Genomic DNA, 6,909 nt, shown 5'->3' with positions numbered 1-6,909 from the left:
AATAGAATAGAATAGAATAGAATAGAATAGAATAGAATAGAATAGAACAGAACAGAAATTACACAAGTCTTTTTACAAGGTCTGTGCAAGGGTAATCAATTGTACAAACCCAAGTCTCAGTAGTTATTGTGTGAAATGATCATAAAAGGCGTATCAAGACCTAACAAGCTCTGTTACACAACTGCTGGACAATACTGGAGTATATGTGAGGAAGTGTATATTGACGGCCATTCCGCCTGTCATTTTGGTAGCAGAGAAGAGGCACGGAGCATAAGTCTCTTTGGCTTCCATCCTCCTGCATAAGCTTGCCTCCTGGAGCTGCTGCAGGTGTGGGACATGAAGTCTTCCAGCAGAAGTCCACTGCAGCTAAATCTTCATGGAGCAAGGGCACAGAACCAGAACATGAAATGGGGGTCACCATCTGCTGCCTGCTCTGCTTCCAGAGCAGCCTGGCTCTTTACTATGCTTTTTAAAGCTAAATTTTTACAAGACTATCCAGCCCCTACATAGAAGGATTTTTGCAGAGGCAAATAGCATTTATAAAAAAAAAAGAAAAAAAAAAAAAAAAAAAAAAAGGTGGAGATTTTTATTCTCTGGCATAGAACAAAAGAACCACAGCAATTTATTTTCTAATGATTGTTATAAAAGTTCACCTTACAGCTGAACTCCTCTAAGCAGCATAGATCAACTGTTCTAGCTCCGAATACATATTAGAATTGTTTTAAGCCTGTTTTTCATGTATGAAGTGTTTACTCTGATACAGTTAAAAGTAGCCAGGCAGGTTTTGGCTCCATTCAAAACAAAAACATTATGAACCCATCTTCTGCCTTTTTCTTTTTTTCCTTTTTTCCAGAAAGGAGTGTTTGCTCTAAGGAGCAGCATTAAAAAGATGATTTTTAAAAGGTTCTGCTTCAAGGTTAGTTAACCCACATTTTTTCACAAATTACCATGACAGCTTTTTCCCTGTGCTGGTTTCTTTCTATTAACACAAAGAATACAATGCCTCCCAGTTTTGCACAGTATATTCGTCTCTATTTGAAATAATATTTTTCCATAATATAGGCATCATTTAAAAAAAAAAAATCAAGCTATTGTGTTTTCTCAGCACTGTTCTGACTAATATTTCTGAATTTCTTTTTACTTCATTGTTGAAATACTTTTTATATCCAGGTGCATGTTAAAGTCTGAAACTGCATACGTTCTATATCCTTCTTTGCCAAGTCAAATATCCAAATTAATTCATGCTTAAATGAGTCCAGTTTCAAAACAGCTTTCCTAACTATACATATGGTGGCATTTCAGGTGGGTGCTGAAAGTAATTCATCTAGAGCCTCTCACCTGAATGTTACTGTGCATTCAGCAGTCTGGAGCATGGAGAGCTAAAGCATGGGATATATGGCTGCATGATAAATAATGGAGGTATGACTATAGCTTGCATTCAGTTTTGGTCTACTTACTGCAATTAAGAGTAGTAATGCAGATACCATGGCATGGTTTTTAGCAAATGAATAGAAATTTGTTGCCGCAAGTTTTACAGTGGGGCATACTGCTTTGAAGCAAAGGAGCTCAGGCTCCTGGCTAGGAAAATGGCAGAAGGAAGTGAAGAATGGCAACAAGCTAAAGCTGGATTCCTCTTTTTTCATGGTCCCAAAGATCCTCTCCAGCCATGCCATCTGATGTCCACTGATGCAGCTTACGTTCAAACTCAGGTTGCTATGATATGACAGAGGTCGTACTGCCATCCCTCCTCTTGTAACTAGAGATTGAGGCCATTGTGGCTAGGCAAGCATGTGTCATAATCCCACACCCTGCATCTCTGCTGTACAGCCCTCCTCCACAGAGAGGAAAAAAGTGGATGGAAGGTTGAAGATTTATCAAACTTGTTTTACAGGGCAATCTAAAAGACTGTAGCCATGTCTACACCATATCACAGAGGGTCTCAGAAACAGCAGGGAGCATGGGCAGAAGGACGGGCTGCAAAGAGTTGGGAGACCACCAGCCTGCCAGAAGTATTAGTAGGATTGTTCCAAAACTGAATTGATGGAGTTTATACAAACAAGCAATGCAGATGGATGCTAAATTTGGCCTCAAACCTCACACCAGGATTGACACTTACACAAAGTCACTCAGACAGTTCATAGGAGAACTCACAGTGAATCCAAATCCCCAGTCAAGAGACCAATCCAAGCACAAAATCCTAAGTAAAAAGGGATGATAGGAACTTCTGTACAGTCGCCAGACTTATGAATGGAGCAAAATGTGTTCATTTTCCTCGTGGAACAAACAATAGACAATCTCCTTCCCTCCCAAACTCAACCCTCAGTTATATGAAATCTTTTGTTTTCTTATCAAAACTGTTTTTGTATATACTTGTGCATGCTTTTTTTTTTTTTCCCTTCTTTTAAAAATATATTTAGCATAGAAACTTTGAAAATGAAAATTTGAAAAATATATTGAGTGTTGAAGTGAATTATGTATTTTTTCTTACTTTGGGTGGATGAAAAGGAAATAAAGAGCAGGAAGTAGAAACTTTTCACAGTTTAATGTAACAATAAGACTAATTTTTTTTTTAATCCAAAACTATATTTCTGACAACTTGATTTTAACAGAGGTGTTATGTATTAGAAAACTCTTTCATCACAATGATCTTGCCAACACAATGAGACTGTAAATTTTAGCTGCTGAAGAAATGGAATTTTCCATCGATTTTTAACTTTATCCTGCAATTAAAAATTTCCTTGAAAATGAAGCAGCAATGTAAAGGTATACAGTGAAATTATACAATGTACTTTTATTCAGTGCTAAATATAATTGCAGATCTTGCAAGTTGCAAGGCTATGCATGATACCCCAGTACATATGGCCATGCCTCTCTTGCTTCTTGAGGATCTTAGACTTCTTTTCCCTCAGTCCTTTAGGAAGCTTTGTTCTGGGAAAGATGGGAATAAATAAGTAAACCAAAGAACCATTGAAAGGCAAAATATGAAGGGAGTGGGTAAAGGGAATTATCATAGTTCCTATGGCACTGTGATAGCTGAGATGTCAAGAGCATGCATCAGAAATAGGGAAACCAATATGCTATAATTAAAGACACTGCGCTAGCAGCAGCCAACCTGCCTTCATGTTTGGCTAATGAACAGATACACAGGTTTCAGGCCTGCTGGTGACATTCACACAAGATGATAAGAAAATAGAAATAGTTTTCACTGAAAACAAAAATTTTAATGAAAATGTCCATGTTTAATTAAGGAAAGAAAGGAAAAGAAAGAAAAAATAAAAGAAGAAAAGGAAAGGAAAGGAAAGGAAAGGAAAGGAAAGAAAAGAAAAGAAAAGAAAAGAAAAGAAAAGAAAAGAAAAGAAAAAGAAAAAGAAAAAAAAAGAAAAAAGAAAAGAAAAGAAAGAATAAGTTAAAACATGCAAACTTTTCTTGTTTATTTTGTTTAAGTCCTTTAATTTTAGAATTTGGGGGTTTTGCCCAAAAAGAAAACAGAAAAGTAAAAAGTGAAAAAGAGAAAAACAATACTTTGCTAGAAAGGAAAAAGTTTTCTGGGACTGTCTTTACCTGACAGAAATTTTATCACCCTCTTCATTTGCTTGTACATTACCAGTTCAACACCAATCCTTTCAAGTTGTTAAATTACACAGCTCTTCTGTTTTTATGTTGTAAATGCCCTGAATCAAAGCCTGTGTCAGTGGGGGCTTGACAATATTCCTGGCATGCACATTATATTGAGAGGTTTCTGGCTGCTTCTTTAACATATATGTCTGTCATTATTTGTTCAGCTTCTTCTAGGATCAGAGCTTTCTAAATAACAAAACAAAAAGCAAGCAAAACAAAACAAGAAAATCACAGACCAAGGCCACATTTCCTTATAACTCTACTTTATACTGTGTTATTCAGAAAGTTTCTTAGAGGTACTACAGAGGTTAGTTAAGGTACTGATGCATTACTGGTAACCTGTGTCTAATATCTCTGCATTCAATAATAGTCCTGCTGTTGTGCTAACTGGAATATTAAAAGATAGATGAACTGTGAACTCTTTTGAGATATGGCACTGGTTGTTTTATTTTTGCCTTTTTTTTTTTTTTTTAATCCAATGAATACCTAAAAATTCACTGCAGCTCTAAAAAGGCAGATCTTAACGATGCTAATGCTGCACGTTTGTTTGTTTGTTTGTTTTTGTAATCCAAGCTTAGAGGTATATCCTTATGTAGCATGGTTGGTGTATTATGTAGCTGGTTGGTGTATTGGGTCACCAGGCGCCAGTTACGGTATTTCTGTACAGTGATAGTTTGTTGTAGCTAAGTTATTCCTTTAATTGATTGTGATTTAGGTGTGGTCTAGGAGAAATCACAGAAAATTAACCTCCTGCTAAAAATGAAGTCATTTCTCTTTTAGCAGTTTAGGACCCCATCTGCAAAACGTAGACACATTGCTTTATTTCACTTTACTGGGGAGAAAGACTCGAACATTTAGTGGGAACATGGAACCTCAGGTAGTGACATTGAAATTTTGCTACACTTGATCAAAGTGTTAATCATATTGTCTAATGGTCTGTTGAGCCACTGCAGAATACTGCGTGTATGGGACTACTATTATAAACAAGTGACTCTACATTTAAAATAGTATTTGAATTCACATCCACAACTACAACAGTAACCAAGATTCCCTCTAATAACAGAGAAATGGAGTTGGGTGAGGGGTATAGGACAGACAGCGAAAATAAGTCCAGGCTTTCATTTTTATAATTATCTCCCATCATTCTTGTCCCATTTCAAAAGTGTTTAATAACTGCTTAATAGAAATCCTAAATAAATAAATCATATAAAGTGTTAGCACAACTTTTTGTTTCTTTTTTGGAATGTTTCTTGCTATAACTGATTATAGTTATGAAAAAAAAGACTAATTTTCTATCAGTTTAATGATAGGATGAGTTAAAATGAATATGCATTTTTTCCTATGACATCTCACTGAAGTTTAATAATACCCATATTTATAATTTTTGGATTTTCTGATCCATTTGCCATAAACTATTTCCATAAATTAAGCTTACTAGGGGCAAGATGTGTTTGAGGCAATAATGAGGCATATAATGAGGCAATACGGCTCTTTTCCAACGGTTTTGCATTTATATATTCATTTTACTTTAGATGGCCTTGTATTCCAGGAGTTGGCCATTCTGAGTTTATAAATCCTAAAGTAGTTGCATATATTTAAGGATTCCAAGGCACCTTACTGACATCACTGTATTTAGCATATTCTAATTTAAGCAATTATGCTCTGCCTATCAGGAAACTTCCCTGCCATTTCACCCAGTTTAAACTATTCCTCACTATTGCTGGATGGTGCTCATCTGCATTTTAAGAGGAAAGGGCCAGCTCCTGGCTATGGTAAGCATCATTGCTCTATAGAATTGTATTGATTTACACCAGCTCAGGATCTAATCCATATTTTCTATCTCTGTGACATGATTTAGGCTAAATTACACTCCATAAATCTATTCTCGGTTATTTTCTGCCTCTCCAGCCTCCAATAGGACAGCTTGTATTCAGTTTTCACAGCCGGGCAACAAAAGGCTTCCCCTGGGTACTGTGCTACTCTTTTAAAAACTAAAGCACACGGGCTATGGAGGCACAGCATTTAAATAGCAACATTCATTACCCTGGCTGAAGGAAAAAAGGTCAGCTCCAGCAGTAATCTCATGCTGTAAATTTGCTGGAGAAACAACATGCCAGTAAAAGTACACATTAAACAATATTGCCGGCACTAGGACACTCCAGCCCCACCGGCATTATCAGCAGGGTTAAGCACAACATTCACGGGAGCCTTTTGTGCCGGGAAGGAAACCACCGCACACTGCCCCGACGGCCACCCCACAAGTTCCTCTGAAGCGGTGGGGTCAGACCCAGTCACCCTAAACATCCACATATGCATATATACACAGGTCTCTAGATGTATATAATCCACAGTGCCCCATGAGGAGGGCGTGCAGCGCACTTCAGCCCCTGGGGAAGAAGGATCCCCCATGAGATTGCGGGCGGCAGCCCCTGCTGACAGATTTTTCAGCACGTTGCAGACGGGTTGGCCGGCTGCCTGGCAATCCACTAGGACTGACACATTTTGGGCAGAGCAACGGTACGGAGGGAGCCATGTGGCCGATGTTAGTAAACATTATCCCGCACAGTCTGGCGTGCCACCGCCGGCAGCGGGAGGGTGAGCGGCTGGCGGGGCGCAGGACCCGGCCGGGGCGGCCGAGCTGTCCGGGGCTGCCAGCCAAGGCCCGTCAGCCAGCAGCTGCTCCTGTTTCTGTGGCAACCGTGGCCGAACAATGGGCTGCAAATCCTGCGGGCAGCCTGCGTGGAGAGGGCCTGATGGAGATAGAGGGCCCTACATCAGCACCCCTAACCCCCCAAATAAACAATATGCCCTGAAAAATACAGAAAACAGCAAAAAACAGCAAAAAACAGCACGTCCCCCCTCGCTACCTGGGTGTTCAGGCATATGGGGTCCTCCATTTTGGTTGTGCCTCACCAGCCACTGAGGCGGAGGGGCCAGCGTAGGAGTAAGGGGTGGGTTGCACAGCATTAAAGCAACGGGTTCAGTTTCAGTGGAAATTTGTTGGGCTCCGAAGGAGTTTTGTCTCTCATGTCATTATTTTAGACCTGGGTGGCAGAGTCTGGGTTTCACTATTTCCCTCAGTAATCTCAGAGGCAGAGGGGCTTCTGGGGAGGGCTGCCCCTATGGGGACAGCCCTCCTCATTTTATGCCCAAACTTTTGAGCTTTCAGCCTGATTCTGCCATCAAAAGTAACCCTTTTTCCCATAAGCAGCAAAAAAAGGGCTGGATTTAGTACTTCTGGAGTCCCTCTTGACAAGTAACTGAGCGGTCTTGAGCTTCCCACTCAGAAGC

General features: G+C 39.6%; 1 long non-coding RNA gene across 1 annotated transcript in view; it reads right to left on the bottom strand.

Moving 5' to 3' along the window:
- Window positions 1-6,548, bottom strand: part of LOC118165254 — a 173,268-nt gene extending 166,720 nt beyond the window's left edge. Inside the window, exon 1 of the long non-coding RNA XR_004749944.1 lies at window positions 6,486-6,548. This is a non-coding gene — a long non-coding RNA (uncharacterized LOC118165254). The remainder of the gene's footprint in view (window positions 1-6,485) is intronic.
- Between the last annotated feature and the right edge of the window lie 361 nt (window positions 6,549-6,909).

The sequence above is a fragment of the Oxyura jamaicensis genome, chromosome 3 (assembly GCF_011077185.1).
Source record: "Oxyura jamaicensis isolate SHBP4307 breed ruddy duck chromosome 3, BPBGC_Ojam_1.0, whole genome shotgun sequence".
Classification (NCBI taxonomy): domain Eukaryota; kingdom Metazoa; phylum Chordata; class Aves; order Anseriformes; family Anatidae; genus Oxyura; species Oxyura jamaicensis.
The sequence above is the reverse complement of the archived record's forward strand: the minus strand, read 5'-3'. Positions and strand labels throughout refer to the sequence as shown.